We start from the raw sequence: 19,776 nt of genomic DNA, 5'->3' as shown, positions 1-19,776 counted from the left end.
AGGACATGTGGCCGTTGGAGAAGTTTTATATGGCTATATAAAATAATAATAAGGTTAAAATAACAATGATGAATTGAAGAAGATAATGCTTGATGTTTTGAAGGCTGAAAACAAATGTCCGAATAGTCAAGTTATGCTAAAATAAACAAATGCAATAAGTTTTGTATTAAAGCTCGATCGAAAACAAAAATGATGGTGAAAACACGATGATAAATATTTGAAAAGCAATCATATTGTGCATGGAAGATTATATTATATGTTCAGAAAAACAAGCCGACGATGAGCAGTGTTAAAACAATAAGTATTTTTCTTTATACAATTCAATAATCAAATGTATTAGATTTATTTGTTTGTTCTATTATTTGTTTTGTTTTAAACTAGTTGATGCCTCACTCGCGTAACGGGGTGATGGCCGAATAATTCTCAATCAATTAAAAAACACTATTATAGTTTTGTTAGGAAAAAAAACTAAAACGATGACAAGACCATAGTTCTGAGCTCAGGGCAAAACTGTAGTTTGTCAGGATTAATGAGCGAGTATTAGGCAGCTCATTGACATGGAAAAAAATTAAATCCAGTCAACCAATTAGAAAAAAAACACTTTTATAGTTTTGTTAAAAAAACTAAAACGATAGCAATACTGTAATTTGAACTGAGGACAAAGTTGTATTTGTTGACTTGGGTAAAATCGTAATTTGCCAAAAGTTAAAGTGATGGCAATATCATAAATGTAAACCAGAGACAAAATTGTAATATAATTTTGCACTAAGGACAAAATCGTAATTTTACGCTAGGGACAAAACTATATTTTTAATTTGAACTGATGGCAAAATCGTAATTTTGAATGGGGGGGGGGGCAAAAGCATACTTTTTTTTTTGAACCGGGCAATAACATAATTTTAAACTGAAGGCGAGATCATAATTTTTGAAACAGGGCGAAAATGCAAAATCGTCATTTTTAATTTCTGAGAAAAGCAAAAATTTATTTTGAACTAGGGCAAAAAATATAATTGTAATCTAGGGATAAAATCATAATATTGAACCGAGGGCAAAATCGTAATTTTGAGCGAGGGACAAAAACATAATTTTATTTTGAAGTGAGGGCAAAACCGGAAAAATATTTTAAATTAAGGACGAAACCGTAATTTTAAAACGAATATAAAATATTTTGAAGTGAGGGCAAAACCGGAAGAATATTTTAAATTAAGGACGAAACCGTAATTTTAAAACGAATATAAAACAATAAAATGGTTGGTCCAATGTGGGAGTGTCAGACAGCTGTCTGACACTATTCCCCCATTTGGTTTTTGTATATGTAGGAAATTTGTATGTGGAAATCTTGCCTTGTAATGCTATTTTTGAAGCTCGCCTTGTAATGCTATTTTTGGAAATCTTGTATTATTGTAGTCGTCTTTTCGTTGTAAAATCCGAGACTTGGATCATAAATAAAATTCGTATTTCTTTAAATTCACCATCTACATATTCATACATGTTCATACGTTCGAATTCATTGTACATCGAATCCTTATTTGTAATTCATACTTATACTTATTCACGATGCATGTCCATGCTTGTTCTTATATTGTTGATACCTAAAAACCCCTAATAATATGCTTATTTATACAACGGTTAATCATCTAATATGTGACATATACTTGTCACTTACAAACATGTTACATACTTGTACATTACACTTTTTACCTAGTTAAATCATGTTTTATTTCATATTTCACCTTGTTACAAGTTAGGGGAAACATTGTTGCATATTATTACACAACTTAATTAACAAAATTACTCATTATAATGTTTTACAAAATAAAAAAAAAATAAAGAAATATGGCAGTCCCAATTCAGCAAAATTCAGCCCCATATAGTTGGGTTTTGTGGGCTAGTTTCAAGGTGTAACCCCTTCTAAACACTTCCAAAGCCCAACCCATTGAAACCCTAATCCTTCCCCCTATAAATACCACTTATAACCAGCCTCCCTACCACTTTTGCAACACTAAAAACTCTCAAAACATCCTCCAAACCGTAGCTGAAAGCAAAGGTTCGAGCAGATTGACACCCCTTCACGAAAATGAGCATAACTCACTCAATTCTTATCCGATTCACTTGATTCTTTTTCCTACTTGCTTGGATAATCATGGGGTTCGATTCCTAGACTTCTCCTTGGAGAAATCAGACCTGGAAATGCCCCGAAATAGTCCATAAACTTTCTGTTTGATTTTTATGTTCTTCAAAACTTGTTTAAACCTGTGCAACTTGTGTCTAACACATCTCATGCCTATGTCCTAATGCTTACAACTTATCCCATGGTTGGTTAAGCTTAAAAACAAGGTTGAGACATTTGAAATCAGAGGATTAAACCTCATAAACTTGGTGTTTTGTCTAGGGTTTCAACCCACAAATCATGTCAAACATAGTCTTTGATACATGAGTGATTATGGAACAACTTGGGTTGTCCAAACATACAATCCTCACATGATTTGATGATTTCTATTAGTTAGTTTACTTTACATACATGTAAAGACCTTAGTTCATGACCCTCCTTGGTTGTTTTTACATCAAGTGTAGTGGTGAACATCAAAGGGGTACCTAAATGGAAGCCTTGTCTTCCTACCCCATCCATGACACCCATGACTCAACTTGAGGTACCTAAATGAAGATGTAATCTTCTACCTCTTACTTGAATACTTGAACATTTGGACTTAATAATATGTGTATAATATACGACCTACATACTATCTATGTACACTCGAATCTTTGATGTTGAAATCATATTCATTTGTCAAAGTAGTAGGTTATCATCTAAGGACCTAAACCTTGTTATGATTCTTATGGGTGTTCAACTCATAAAATCATTATAACCCATGAGGTTACCAAGTGTCATACAAGTGTTATGTGTGAAGATGAATATTTTGATATAATATTTTCATGTCACTTTCATTCCAAATCTCGACTCTAAACATGCTTGAACTTAAACCCTTACGCATTCAACCTTCCAACCTCGGCAACTTTGTCACATTGGATAATCGGAAAACATATGCAAACTTTGTTAGTATACTCGTATTCCCCTTTTACTTTTATCACTTTTGGGGTGTAACATGTTTTATCTATCAACAAACTTATACATGAACATTTTGCTTAAACACATGAACATTCCTATAACATGCTTGTATACGTGATGGCTTGATACTTTAAACTTGGGTGATTCTTATGTGTTGAACTTATCATTAACTTCGTACGAGCCAAACCGTGACATATGTAGCGCTATAGGATTAACGACCCGCCCTTTATCATCGGTTATGTCATGAGCATATTGCGTTTTCTTGGTTTGATATGTTAGACACATGCCATGTTTAAATGTTTATCTTGAATCACATGCTTGCTATGAGGAATTGTTCAAACTTATCTTTTGCTATGTACGTATCAAACTTGTATACTCGCCGTTGCTTTTGCATTGAACTTTATTTTAAACATGTTACAGGTTGAGGACGATGATGCTATGAAATGAAGTAGCGTTGATGCCTAGATACACATATAGACGTTTAGGTTTAATCGTTGTATCAATGTTGATTATGTTGTATTGTATTTCCTTTGAACTTGATGTTATTTGATTTCTTTGTAATGTTGACAAAAGAATTATGAAATGAAATCGGTTTATTAAATATTGTCACAAATAGCGTTATGATGACTCTAGCAATCTTCACACTTCGTCTCATCCCGATGTTTCCGCCATTGGTTGGGGTGTGACAGATTGGTATCAGAGCCATAACTATAGGGAATTAGGAAAAGTAGGAATGCTTTAACCTAGTCTATAGTTCTAGAGCTTTATTCGTATGTTTTACTTGAAATTACTAGCATGCTATCTTATTTGCTTTTATTTATTCTCTTTTGATCTTGTAAGCATATGTGTCACTTGTGGGTTAACACTTAACATGCTATACTTGATTTTATTATGTGTTAATACTTGTTTCTTCATTTTATCCTTTATGTGTGTTTTTGACATACTTTTTATGCGTTAATATTCGTTTCATCATTTCACTTTTATTGTGATGTTCTTGACATGTTATACTTGTTTGTTTAATCTTTAATATACACTTTTCCTCACACGTTTTACTCGATTATTCTAAATCAGACAACACACATATTACACAAACGAGACGAGTTCACCAAAATAGGCGTGAAACCCATAATTTGGTGAACAACTCTCAATCCATCCACTTTCCTTTCTTTTTACACGAAATTCACCATCAAGTTAGGAGTGAAATCCTCACCTTGATGGAGAAGTTCAAATTTCAAATTCTAGTGGACCCTCGTCAAAGTGTTGAAATTAAATTTTGACCCGACGAGTACCAACCACACTTAGGATACGAAACCGTCAAGTTAGGGGTTAAACCCGCACCTTGGCGACTAGTTCCACTCCTTGATTTTTTTCATAAATCCCGCCAAGTCTCGAAATTTCGATTGATTTGGGACATGTAGTAACTGGAAGGGTAAATACCGTTAACCGACTTGTCAGCGAGAGTATTTTACCTATTATGCCAAAGCATGCTCCTCAAATTCAAAAGACTTTTCGACCACTTTGGTTAGTCAAAGTTCTGTTTGGAACACTCCAAACTTTGGTCAAACATGTGTTTCTATTATTTATTTATACGATGCAATCTTTCAAACTCGAGTTTACTTTCGATTTCTCTTTTCACACACACAACATATTGAACCTTTTCCATACATTTATACATATGCATGATTTCATATAATTTAAATTCGTTTTCCTTGTAACGACAAGTGGAGAAATATCATCGAGATGGGAGTGACTTCCTTACCTTGACGATTAGCTCCACTCCCTTTTCCTTAAAACGACCTCACCAACAAGTTAGGGGTGATTCCCTAACTTAGGTGACCGTTACCAAAACTTCTCTTTCGAAACATCTTATTATGCAAACTCGATCATACTTTATACCCAAATTCTTTAATGTTATTTAAAAATACCCACTCATACAGATTTCGAAATACATTGTTTTATCAAATGTACTTTTTATTCTACAATCTATTTTCACTCAACTCATATACGCGAAATTCATAATCATGTCTTAAAACGTTTTATTGCTCGAACTTCAAAACCTTACGAAATGCTACCTATTAATTTAATCGGTTCAATGAAACTCTTGCCCATGAACTTCATATTCGACTTAATCACTAAAACACGCCCACCTTCTACTTTTAATCAAAATCCAACCAACCTTTCCCAAATACTTATAAGATCTTATATAAGTTATATGATTGTTTTACCAAATACCCTTTCCAACACCAACAAATCAATTGTTATTTTATTTTTATTTCTAAGTCCTTTTGCTAAATTTCCCTTCTAAAGATCCTAGTTTTCACAAGGACCTCCTAAATTCATAATTTCTTATTTGATGAAACGAACTTACTTTTTAACGAAAACCTTTTTCCTACACCAATTTACAAAACACGCGGGCAAGAAGTCTTCATGGGAACCGACAATCTTTGACTTACATGAAAATTTTTTTTTAACAAAAGTAGCATTTCAATCATTACAAAAATACATTATGCTTAACCAATTAGTACTTTATATCCTCTTACATACACAACTATATTCTACCCTTTCAACCAAGGTCAACCTAATTTTGATTCGATAAACTCAATGTTTCATTTAAACAACTATACATGCATATCATCGTACACAGTTTGGTCGATACCTCGCGATAACATCATTTATATCATTCGTATTTACATACTCGACCTTTTGAATGTTTTATACACTTAGATCCGTGGTGTCCCAACAAACACTATTTACGCAATATTTATTTTTCATACCTACACCTATGTTCATACGTCTTATGCTTGTACTTATACGCATACTACTTATACGTTTTACGCTTCTACTTGTACACATACTACTTACACGTTTTATGTTTATGCTCATACATACATGCGTATTCATACTTAAACTTATGCTCATACTTTCATCCTTACTCATGATTCATACATTCGTACCTATACGCGAGCGCAACCCGAGGGATTCGCTTGCGTGGGTCCCACACATACTTAAACATGGACTTTCTTATATACTACATTCTTGTACGTACACATTCTAATTTTTTTTATGTATACCCTGATTCATACACAACTAGTACAAGCTATGCGGATCATGCGACGATCAAAATAATCACGGGTGCACACGGGATTATAGTGATAGGCGTATGAGAACCATAGAGTGTGCTACTGCGTATGGTAATACACGGAACGTAACATGACACCGAAGACGAAACGGACGTAACATGGTCAAAACATGGTGGATACGCCGCTGGTACTTCCTATATATAAGTGTTTTCACCATGTTACCAAACTTTCGTAAAACGTGCCATGAGAAATTCAGTGTTTTACAGACCTTTTGGACCTAATACAAGCTTTAAACAACTCACAAACGCATCATATCCGATTATCCATGCCGAGACTTCATCTTTAACACGCTACTTTCGTCTATCTAATACTTATATCATTCATATACTTGCATTCATTTAGTGTCAATTGTTCACCCCATACTCCTATTATTCTCCATTATCCTTTCTTTCATATGAACCCCGTTCACATTCAAACTTATTTAAACTCCTTTGCCTATGCGCACGCATACCCGTTTTACCTATGCTTAAACGCCTCAACCCATTTTAGTCAAACAAATTCCTATCCTATCGTTCTTCAAAATTTCGTACTTTTCTAAACGTTTCAAAACTCCCAAGTCTCGATTCTTTTAGCCAAAATGCTTTTTCTCCAAGGTCTTCCTCTTGAATAAATTTCGGGACGAAATTTCCTAAAGGAGGGGAGACTGTAACGCCCTGCTTTTTCATACTTTCCATAATTAGAAAGCTCGCATTGTAATGCTATTTTTGGAAATCTTGTATTATTGTAGTCGTCTTTTCGTTGTAAAATCCGAGACTTGGATCATAAATAAAATTCGTATTTCTTTAAATTCACCATCTACATATTCATACATGTTCATACGTTCGAATTCATTGTACATCGAATCCTTATTTGTAATTCATACTTATACTTATTCACGATGCATGTCCATGCTTGTTCTTATATTGTTGATACCTAAAAACCCCTAATAATATGCTTATTTATACAACGGTTAATCATCTAATATGTGACATATACTTGTCACTTACAAACATGTTACATACTTGTACATTACACTTTTTACCTAGTTAAATCATGTTTTATTTCATATTTCACCTTGTTACAAGTTAGGGGAAACATTGTTGCATATTATTACACAACTTAATTAACAAAATTACTCATTATAATGTTTTACAAAATAAAAAAAAAATAAAGAAATATGGCAGCCCCAATTCAGCAAAATTCAGCCCCATATAGTTGGGTTTTGTGGGCTAGTTTCAAGGTGTAACCCCTTCTAAACACTTCCAAAGCCCAACCCATTGAAACCCTAATCCTTCCCCCTATAATACCACTTATAACCAGCCTCCCTACCACTTTTGCAACACTAAAAACTCTCAAAACATCCTCCAAACCGTAGCTGAAAGCAAAGGTTCGAGCAGATTGACACCCCTTCACGAAAATGAGCATAACTCACTCAATTCTTATCCGATTCACTTGATTCTTTTTCCTACTTGCTTGGATAATCATGGGGTTCGATTCCTAGACTTCTCCTTGGAGAAATCAGACCTGGAAATGCCCCGAAATAGTCCATAAACTTTCTGTTTGATTTTTATGTTCTTCAAAACTTGTTTAAACCTGTGCAACTTGTGTCTAACACATCTCATGCCTATGTCCTAATGCTTACAACTTATCCCATGGTTGGTTAAGCTTAAAAACAAGGTTGAGACATTTGAAATCAGAGGATTAAACCTCATAAACTTGGTGTTTTGTCTAGGGTTTCAACCCACAAATCATGTCAAACATAGTCTTTGATACATGAGTGATTATGGAACAACTTGGGTTGTCCAAACATACAATCCTCACATGATTTGATGATTTCTATTAGTTAGTTTACTTTACATACATGTAAAGACCTTAGTTCATGACCCTCCTTGGTTGTTTTTACATCAAGTGTAGTGGTGAACATCAAAGGGGTACCTAAATGGAAGCCTTGTCTTCCTACCCCATCCATGACACCCATGACTCAACTTGAGGTACCTAAATGAAGATGTAATCTTCTACCTCTTACTTGAATACTTGAACATTTGGACTTAATAATATGTGTATAATATACGACCTACATACTATCTATGTACACTCGAATCTTTGATGTTGAAATCATATTCATTTGTCAAAGTAGTAGGTTATCATCTAAGGACCTAAACCTTGTTATGATTCTTATGGGTGTTCAACTCATAAAATCATTATAACCCATGAGGTTACCAAGTGTCATACAAGTGTTATGTGTGAAGATGAATATTTTGATATAATATTTTCATGTCACTTTCATTCCAAATCTCGACTCTAAACATGCTTGAACTTAAACCCTTACGCATTCAACCTTCCAACCTCGGCAACTTTGTCACATTGGATAATCGGAAAACATATGCAAACTTTGTTAGTATACTCGTATTCCCCTTTTACTTTTATCACTTTTGGGGTGTAACATGTTTTATCTATCAACAAACTTATACATGAACATTTTGCTTAAACACATGAACATTCCTATAACACGCTTGTATACGTGATGGCTTGATACTTTAAACTTGGGTGATTCTTATGTGTTGAACTTATCATTAACTTCGTACGAGCCAAACCGTGACATATGTAGCGCTATAGGATTAACGACCCGCCCTTTATCATCGGTTATGTCATGAGCATATTGCGTTTTCTTGGTTTGATATGTTAGACACATGCCATGTTTAAATGTTTATCTTGAATCACATGCTTGCTATGAGGAATTGTTCAAACTTATCTTTTGCTATGTACGTATCAAACTTGTATACTCGCCGTTGCTTTTGCATTGAACTTTATTTTAAACATGTTACAGGTTGAGGACGATGATGCTATGAAATGAAGTAGCGTTGATGCCTAGATACACATATAGACGTTTAGGTTTAATCGTTGTATCAATGTTGATTATGTTGTATTGTATTTCCTTTGAACTTGATGTTATTTGATTTCTTTGTAATGTTGACAAAAGAATTATGAAATGAAATCGGTTTATTAAATATTGTCACAAATAGCGTTATGATGACTCTAGCAATCTTCACACTTCGTCTCATCCCGATGTTTCCGCCATTGGTTGGGGTGTGACAAAAAACATAATTTTATTTTGAAGTGAGGGCAAAACCGGAAAAATATTTTAAATTAAGGACGAAACCGTAATTTTAAAACGAATATAAAATATTTTGAAGTGAGGGAAAAACCGGAAGAATATTTTAAATTAAGGACGAAACCGTAATTTTAAAACGAATATAAAACAATAAAATGGTTGGTCCAATGTGGGAGTGTCAGACAGCTGTCTGGCACTATTCCCCCATTTGGTTTTTGTATATGTAGGAAATTTGTATGTGGAACTCTATTGGGCTCTTGCTGTTATGGGCTTATCAAGAGGGTTTACGTCAAGGGGTTCACGTTTGGGTTGGACGTTGCCAAACACACCATTTGCCTTACTCACTCGGGTCAAGTCTTCGTTGGAGCTTTTATATAAAGGAATCTTCGAAGCTGTTGAATGAGATCCAGATATTTTCTCTCGTTCATTATGTGTAATGTTATTACTTAATTGATTAGGGTTTGTGAGTTGAAAATTTGTTAAATCAGAAGTTGTATTACTCAATTCACCAACATTTAAGGACCTGTGTTCACTTAATGGGAAAGGTTCTCTATGTTATTTAGCCATATGATAAATTTCACAAGGATAATTACTTTCTATAGCTTTAATATTTAAGAACTCTTTTAAAGTGTTTAACACAGGATCAAGAGGATCGCTTAGGATAATTACTTAATGGGAAAGGTTCTTTAAGTTTTTAGCGATATGACAAATTTCACAAGGATAATTACTTTTTTTTAACGGCTAATTAGGATCACTGACTGTTAGGATCTGAGGGCTGTCTGTGATTATGTTTGTTTGCATGAAACGAATAAATGCAGCGGAAATGAGTAGCAAACTTTGTAAACACAAACAAAGGAAAGTGTAGATTGATAAACAATTGCTTTTCATTGAGTCAAACGATTTACATAAAAGCAAAAGATTACAGTGCAGGCTTACAATCTAAACTCCCCCTCAGCCTGATACACCAGAGTTGGTTGCACAAGATGAAAGGATGAATTGAGGAGAAAAACTCACTCAAAACGATCAAGTGTAACAGTACAGAGTACTGTTATACTTATAGGCAAACCAAACTACTGATATGCTTCAGCTGACGTCACCATGATAGTGACATCTAACGACCTAACAAACTATAAATACTGTTCTATACAAACTACTGTTATGTAACATCTGATAATCACTAAAATACAAAACATAAGGAAACTACTGCTTCACGTTACACTGTTGTAGCCTTAGCACGGATGTTGAGTCTTCAGTACTTTCTTCAAAGGTGATCAGTCTTTGAGAGGGCAGTGCTTGAGTCTTCAGCAGTACTTAGGATGCAGCAGTAGATAGAGCAACAGAGTTTGTCTTCAGCAGTTGTTAGATAATCATCAGAGTTTGGTTTATCAGTTGTTGTAGTTGAGCAGCACTTAACATCCATCAGCTGTTAGATAACCACTATCAAGGGGAGAGATTAGAGTAAACTGCTGCTTATTAAGTGTCCACTGATGGGATCCGGTTTTGGCTTTACATTATCTGTTCCTCTGTTAGGGTTCAATCCCAACAATCTCCCCCTGGAACAGATAATGCCAAAACCCTTCCTTATTCAGGACCTTTATTACTCATCAAGAGTGCCCTAGCTTGTTCCTTAAATTCAGCTTCAAATTCTTTGGCACTCTGGTCATCTTCATCCCTGCACAATGAGAGCTCAAGGAGATCCTGCAAATCTTTAACACTAAGGCCTAGTGCTTCTTTCCTTGATATATGCTTCACCTCACCATTGGCTCTGACCAGGGTCAATACATGGGTCTTTTGATCAGACATCCACTTTAGTATTTTAAAGCCTAATAGGTTTCTTGGGAGAGATTTATCTTCTGATGAGTTGAGGGATAATGGCCTTGAAAACACATGCAAACTCTCAGACATTCTTTTGAAGGCTTCTTCAATGACTTTGTTTGCTGCAGCTATGTCATCTGCAGTTTCTTGTTCAATGAGTTCTTGCCTGTCAATCTCTGAAGTGTCTGTTGCAGTGTTTGGTGATGCAGATTTGTTTAATGCCTTTTCAAACAGGCTCTGAAGCTTTGTTGAGTTGTCTTCTTTCAGACCCATTTTCATGATGATGTCTTTGAAGTACTCAGCTTCTTTTTCTTTAACCTCTGCCTCAGTCAGCTGTTTACCTTCTTCTTGGTTTGTCTCAAGAGTAAGGTTGTCTGCTGTTTTCAACACTGTTTTGAGGTTGTCTATCTGCTGTTCAAGTTTCAACATTTGTTCTCGTTTCTGTGCAGCCCTTGACTCAGCAGTTTTTCTATTCTTCAGCCTTTCATAGGCTTCATCTGTTTGCTGCCTAGACCATTTTGATATGGCTTCAGCAGTGTCTATCTTAGCATCCACCAACTCCCTTTTCTTTCTTTTGTACTCAGCAGTGAGATCAGCAATGAGCCTTTTGTACTTACTCCAGTTTGGAGCAGTTTTCTTCTTTGCAGGATCATTCTTCACCTTTTGAATCCTCTCTGCCTCACGCTTTAAAGCTACCAAAGGCCATTCTTCAAACTGTTGTTCCTCTGCAGGATAGAACTTTTCTTTCATAATGAAGGCTATAAGTTGTTCTCTTAATTTCTTCTTTTGATCAGCCTTTTCCCTTTCTAGCTCTTGTGCAAAGTCTTCTATCTGCTTTACCTTTGTAAGGTAGAACTCCAGTCTTTGAGCAGTGGCTTCTTCGCTTAAGCTTTCTTTTTCATTATCAACCTTAGCTTTTACTTTAGCCTGCCTTGCCTTGATTCTGAGATAGTCATTTATATCTTCTGGAGGCATGTAGCCAATGAGAGAGGAGAATTTTCTTTTTGAGGGATCTACTTCTGTATAAAACTGCCTCATCTCATTTTTGATGGCTTCAAGTTCAAGTGGATATTTAGCAGCATTAGGATCATGACTACCTTCATCAGCAGTGATTGGCTTTCTTTTTCTTTTTAGGAGCTGTGGTTGTGATATAGGAAGAATTAGGGCAGTTGTGGATGTCTGACTAATAGTGGTTGAAACAACTGGTGTCTCAACTGCTGTTGTCATTACAACTACTGATGTATCAGTAGTTGTCTTCTGCTTTTGAGCAGGGGATGTAGGATGTGATGGTGGTGATGGTGGTGGTGACTCATCATCAGGAATGAAAACCTTTCTCCTTTTTTAATGGAGGGGAGGCTGATGATGTTTTGGGTGGATCAGTGGTTTGTGACTGTGACTGACTGACAGTAGTTGAAACAACTGGTGTTTCAACCACTGTTGTCATTACAACAGATGTTATAACATCTGCTGTCTTCTGCTTTATGGCAGGAGGCAGTGGTGGTGATGTGATTGTAGATGATGATAGTGGTGGTTTTTGTGTTATAGACACAGATGGTGATGGAGGTGGAGCAGTAGTTGTGGTGGTGTGTGTTGAAATAGTAGTTGTGTGTGTTGGAGGTGTGTGTGTTGATGTAATGGCAGCTGTTTGGCTACTGACATCAGTTTTTGTAACTACTGTTGTATCAGCTGTAGAAATTTTTGTGGTTTTGGGTTTTTCTGGTTCAATGTGCATCCCATCTTCTATACCTTTCTTTTTCAACCTGATTTTCTCCCCCTTTTTGGCATTATCTGCCAGGGGTGTATCCATGAAGAAAATGGTAGATGGAGCTTTTTCACTCTGAGCAGTCGTTTGGATACTAGCCTTTATAGCTTTGATATCTGCTTGAGTGTCTTTGAACCTTGATTCCACCATGTTGGTCAACACTTTTACTTGAAGAGCATGCTTTTTATCAGCCATTTGTTGCTGTTGTTCAAGCATGGGTTGGAAGACATTCCAAAGCTCATTTGCAGCAAATGCTTGTGGAGCAGGTGCTTGAGCAGGAGGAGCAGAAGATTGGGCTATTTGAGCTTCTAACAGCTGCTGCACCATATCTTTTATTTCTGCAACCGTAGATTCCAGATTTTCAACTCTGGCCGTCAATTCATTGTATTTTGAATCATCACCTGAATTAATGACGGGTGGTCCATTGGACAACCCTTAAGCGTGTTAAAAGATGAAATAATCCTCCACTTAATTGTGTAATTATCTTGAATTAGATAACTACCGTTGCTTATGTTTCAGGTGCATTTTGGGAGCTAAAAGATGGATTAAATGCAGCTTTGGAGACTTTGGTGATGAACGGGTCGAGCATGGAACAAAAGACAAGACAAAGAAGGACATTCAGGTCACTACCGTAAATTACGGCTCCACCGTAATTTACGGTGGACCTGAGAATCAAATATTGGCACCGTAAATCAGTCTCCTGTCACCATAAACATATCAAGTCCACCGTAAATTACGGTGGAGCCGTAATTTACGGTGGTGGCTGCGTGAAAAAGTGTAACTGCCACATTAAGTTGGTTTTGATGGTGTCTTTTCACATATTCCAATCATTTTTGGTTTTGGGGGCATTCCAGGGGCGAATTGGCTGGTTCTTGCTTGTTTTTGGACAATCTCTAACATTCGGTTTGTGTCTTTGATCCGTATGAACAATATTATCTTTGTTAGGATGTTGATTCGAGCCATGCTTGGCTAAACACTTTATGACTGTCCTAGATTGAAGGTTTGTTTGAGACAATTTGTATTTGATTTCCTAATTTCTAGAATAGCAATCTTAATCTTGATGGTTGGTTTGTTATGGTGTGTGATTGTTTGTTAGTAACTTGTTAATTCTTATGATTTTCTAGTTTGAAACCATACGTTCTTGGTGCCGTTGGCAATCGAGATATCATGGGTAGAATTAGGATTGGGTAAGGGTTGATTGATCATCGGGTAACAACCTCACGTTCTAGGAATCTGAGTACTTAGTTCCCTTTCATCACTGCAAGTAATCACACATGAGCTATGTCTATGTAGTTCTTTCTAGTGGAATGATAATATGAATGTCGATACAAACCGGAAATCTAGGATGGTCATTTGTCTCTAATTTGCTTACAAACAAACTTTTCTCTTGCAATTTACTTAGTTTAATTTAGTCTAAAACCAATTCACTCACATAAACTCTCGAATCTTATTTCTTTTGCAATTAGTTTAATTTTAGGTAATTTAGATAAATCTTCAAATAACACACATTCCACAAACTCCCTGTGTTCGATACCCACTTGCCGCTATCTATATAGTTGTTATTGGGATTAAATTTGCGTGTACCTACGACTGCACGTCAAATTTTGGCGCCGTTGCCGGGGAGTAGTGCGCAACGTGTGTTAGTTTAATAGTTTTGTTTGTTATTTTCGGGTTTACGTTGGTTGTGTTTAGTGTGCAGGTACTTCAGGTGTATGCATACTAGAGGCTCTCACAGGTCATCACCGCTATCGTTTGATCCGGAAATTGAAAGAACGTTAAGACAAAACAAAGTTTTAGTACGAGAAAACAAGATCATTGGTTCACCCACTTCACCCATCACACCGAGAAACATCATGGCTGATTCTCAAATTCCACATACAACCATTCAATCATCCTCATCCTTTATACCTACTTCCACCCAACCATCACCAAACACCACATTACCTAATACCACCGCCGAATTTACACCATCCAATGTCACCCAACCAATTACCACTCAAGCTGAACCCGCCATCACCTACAACCCATCCACCACAATCCCACCATTATCCCACTTCTTTCCCCCAACTACGGGTCAATCATCATCCACCTTCACAATTGCTCCTAATTCAACTATCGTGCATACTACTTCATCTTTTAGACCACAACAACAACAATCGGGCTTTCAGTATTCGACCATCCCATTTGGGCAGACCTCGGGAATTCAAGGAGATGGTTATGATGAGGGATTTGAAGATTATGAGGGTTATGAAGATGATGGGTACGGATATGGAGGTTATGGTGATCAAGGGGAGTTTGGGTATATTCAAAGTCAATCCCAAGGGATGGCAAGTGTTGGTGGAATGCCACAACAACAACTTATACCACAACACATTCGGCCAAGACCTCAAGGGCCACCAATGCCACAACCTATTCCATTGCAACAAGTCCGGCCACAACATGTGCAACAACAATTTCAAAGACCACCTCAACGTCCACCGATGCGACAACAACAGTTTCAACAACCAATCGCACCACAAGGGCAAGTACCAAGGCCAAATGGTCCTATTATTCCAAGAGGTAGATATGGTGTACCAAGGAGACACCTTAGAGAAAATGTGAGGGGCATTGAAGCACATTTTCGGCCGGTAATCACGCAAAACCCTTCACCAGTAGTCATTCCTCATAATGATCAAGGGCGAACATTTGAAGTAAGAACCAACTCTTTGCAAAGTTTACCGAAGTACAAGGGGTTGGCAACGGAGGAGCCGTATTTTCATTTAGAGGCTTATGACTCAATTTGCAACACTCTTAGGAGTCAAGGGTTTTCGGCTGACGATATTAAATTGGTTTTGTTCCAATTTTCCTTGGAAGATAAGGCGAAGAAGTGGTTTTACACGTTACCTTCGGCATCCATATATACATGGGGGGAGATGCAACAAACCTTCTTGGATGAGTTTTACACCGCCCAAAAGACCAACGATGCAAGGAAGGGGTTGAGAAGCTTCCAACAACAACATGGTGAGATGTTTCATGAGGCATTCGAGCGTTTCAATATGATGATTAAGAATTGCCCTCATCATGGAATTGAATTGTGGGAGTTGATGAATGCCTTCCATGAGGGGTTGAGTGCCGAAGATGCACGTAATTTGATGTCTATTACCGGTGGGACCTTCGGAACAAATTATGAGAATGATGATTGGGAGTTTTTAGAAAGCATGGCAACTACATCAAAAAGGAAAGCTCAAGCCTCGAGAAGAGCCCGACCGACCACTACCCGACCGCAAGTGCACGCCATAGATGATGGTAATGTTCAAACCACTAACCAAATATATGATGTTTGTGCTTTGTGTAATGAAATAGGTCATGCGGCTGAAAATTGCCAAGGGATGTTGGACGGGCAATACGAGGAAGTCCATGCGGTTCAAGGTCAAGGTCAAGGAGGAGGTGGTAGGAATTATAACAACATGAACTCTAATACCTACCACCCCGGGTTGAGGAACCACCTGAATTTTAGATATGGGAACCCTTCAAATCAAGCAAACCCGAATTTTCAAGGTAGCCAAGGTAACTTTGGTTCACGCCAATCTTACAATAACCAAGGTGGATACCGAGGCGGAAATAATCAAGGTTATCAAAAGCAATACCAAACGGGTCAAGAACAAATGGGGTCTTCGGGTGGTAACGAAATGATGGAAATGTTGAAGAGCATGCAAGCGGAGATGCAAAAGAGGAACCAAATGGATGATGCTCGCATTCAAAAAGACGAGGCCCGAGATAAAGCGATTCAAACTTTGACCACCTAAATGGGTCAACTTGCAACCGAGGTGTCCGAATTGAAGAAAGGCAAAGGTCAATTACCAAGTGACACTAAGGTAAATCCGTCTCATGGTACTTCAAGAGGTAATAATGTCAACATTCATCATGTAAGTGTTTTGAGAAGTGGGAAAGAGTACAAAACCAATCCTTCACCGGATTTGGTTGATGGGGTGGTTGAGGATATAACGGGTCAAGAGAGTGAGGAAGAAAATGAGCCACCTACTATTTCTTCTAAAAAACCCAATTTTGAAAAACCCGAAGTTAATAAAGAAAAAGAAAAAATAAATGAGAGTGAGGGGTTGAGTGAAGTGCCATTCCCTTCGGCTTTAGTAGATCCGGGTAGAAAGAATTTTATTTCAAAACGGGGTCCTCAAAAAGAGGAAATGTGGGAGGTTTTTAAACAGGTTAAAATCAATCTTCCTTTGCTTGAAGCTATTAAACAGGTTCCCGCTTACGCAAAGTTTTTAAAAGAATTGTGTACCCAAAAGAGGCAACAAAAAGTGCCTAAATTGGTTGATTTGAAGGAGCGGGTAAGTGCGGTTTTAAAAGGAGATCTTCCTCCTAAGTTACAAGATCCGGGAACGCCTTTTATAAATATTCAAGTAGGAAATTTTCAAACTGCGAGGGCGTTACTGGATCTTGGAGCTGGAGTAAGTATCTTACGGGGGGGGGGGTTATATGACCAATATGATTTTGGTCCATTGAAACGGGTTGGGACAACGGTGGTATTAGCCGATTTGTCTCATAAACTTCCTCGGGGGATTGTACGGGATGTGATAGTTAAGGTTGATGAGTTCTATTATCCCGTGGACTTTCTTGTGCTAGACTACTCATCCGCGGACCCAATTCAACAACAAAATATTATTTTGGGTCGGCCGTTTTTAAACACTGCACATGCCGTTATTGATTGTCGATATGGTACGGTCGACATGACATTCGGTAATAGAAAGATGAGATTAAACGTTTTTACTAATGGTACTAATGTTTATGATGAGTGTTTTGTAGCAAACTTCATAGATGAATATGACCCAAAGGAGTTCGAGGAAGAGATTTTGGGTTCTTGTGTTCGTGGTGTGTCTTTGCAGGTGCACGCATGTGATTTGGAAAAAGAAGAGAAAGAGCAAGAGGCTCTTGCGGTGAAGGAAGGAAATCCACCATGGACCTACCAAATGGATACATTACCGGTAGAAATTGATTCGGGCACAAAACCTTCTTTGGAAAGTCCACCAAGTGTGGAGTTAAAGGAGTTACCAAAGCACCTAAAGTATGCATTCTTGGGGGAGAATGACACTTTACCGGTGATCATTGCTTCCAACTTGGAGGTAGCTCAAGAGGAGGAGTTGATACGGGTGTTAAAGGCTCATAAGGCGGCGATTGGGTGGACGATAGCCGATTTAAAAGGCATTAGTCCGTCCATTGTGATGCACAAAATTATTACAAGTGAGGACGCAAAGCCGACCCGTGAAACACAAAGAAGGTTAAACCCGAACCTGAGAGAGGTGGTCAAGAAAGAAGTTATCAAGTGGTTGGACGCGGGGATCATTTACCCCATTTCGGATAGTGTGTGGGTAAGTCCGACTCAGGTAGTGCCTAAAAAATCAAGCATTCAGGTAATTAAAGATGAGCAAGGTGAGCAACTTGCCACTCGCCCGGTAACCGGGTGGCGAGTTTGTATCGATTATAGAAAATTAAACGCCGCTACCTCCAAAGATCATTTCCCGTTACCCTTCATTGACCAAATCATTGAAAAACTTTCCGGTCAAAAATACTATTGTTTTTTGGATGGGTACTCGGGATATAATCAAATTGCTATTCACCCGGACGACCAACACAAAACCACGTTTACATGCCCATATGGTACATTTGCTTTTCGGCGAATGCCATTTGGACTATGTAACGCTCCCGCCACGTTCCAAAGATGTATGATGAGTATATTTTCGGACATGGTTGGAGAGTCTCTTGAGGTGTTTATGGATGATTTTTCCATTTTTGGGCCAAGTTTTGACTCTTATCTTGATGAGTTAGAAAAAGTTTTGAAAAGGTGTGTAGAGACAAACTTGGTCCTAAGTTGGGAAAAGAGCCATTTTATGGTTCAAGAGGGTATTGTGTTGGGGCATGTGATTTCGGACCGGGGAATGGAGGTAGATAAAGCAAAAATTCGGGTAATTTCATCTCTACCCCCACCAAAGAATGTTAAGGGGGTGAGATCATTTTTGGGACATGCGGGGTTTTATAGAAGGTTTATTAAAGGCTTTAGTGTAATTACAAAACCTTTATGTAACTTATTATTAAAAGATGTTCCTTTTGATTTTACTGACGAATGTTTGCAAGCGTTTCATGTGTTGAAGGAACAGTTGGTGAAGGCTCCTATCTTGCAACCACCGGATTGGTCGAAGCCGTTCGAGATTATGTGTGATGCTAGTGACACGACCATAGGAGCGGTTTTGGGTCAAAGGGTTGATAAGAAACCAGTGGTGATCTATTATGCAAGCAAAACTTTGTCCGAGGCGCAACTGAATTACACCACGACTGAGAAAGAATTATTAGCGATGGTGTATGCCTTGGACAAGTTTAGAGCTTACATTTGGGGGAGCAAGGTGATTGTTTATTCGGATCATAGTGCGGTCCGATATTTAATGGAAAAGAAGGATGCAAAGCCCCGGTTGATCCGTTGGGTGCTTTTGTTGCAAAAATTCGATTTAGAGATCCGGGACAAAAAGGGGTGTGAAAATGTTGTTGCGGATCATTTGTCGCGGATCCCATTGGAAGGTGTCGACGACCCGAGTGAGATTAATGAGCGGTTTCCCGATGAACAATTGTTAGCCGTTTCTACTTTCGTTGCACCATGGTACGCTCATTATGTGAATTATTTGGCTAAGGGTGCAATTCTGAATCATTGGACGAAGAAGAGACGACAACAATTTCTAAGTCAAGTTAAACAATACATTTGGGATGAACCGGATTTGTTCAAGATTGGACCCGATCAAGTGATAAGGAGATGTGTTCCCGAAACTGAAGTTCTAGAGATTTTGACCCATGCTCATTCGTCGGCATGTGGAGGGCATTTTAGTGGGAACAAGACGGGTTATCGGGTGTTATCTAG

At 37.7% G+C, this 19,776-nt stretch overlaps 1 non-coding gene across 1 annotated transcript; it reads right to left on the bottom strand.

The window, feature by feature from the left end:
* Positions 1–15,836: 15,836 nt before the first annotated feature.
* LOC118482362 lies at positions 15,837–15,942 on the bottom strand. Its single transcript, XR_004868403.1, has one exon. It is a non-coding gene; the product is annotated as a small nucleolar RNA R71 (small nucleolar RNA).
* Positions 15,943–19,776: the final 3,834 nt, after the last annotated feature.

Source organism: Helianthus annuus, chromosome 9, assembly GCF_002127325.2.
Source record: "Helianthus annuus cultivar XRQ/B chromosome 9, HanXRQr2.0-SUNRISE, whole genome shotgun sequence".
Taxonomy (NCBI): domain Eukaryota; kingdom Viridiplantae; phylum Streptophyta; class Magnoliopsida; order Asterales; family Asteraceae; genus Helianthus; species Helianthus annuus.
This window is presented reverse-complemented; position numbering and strand designations above follow the sequence as displayed.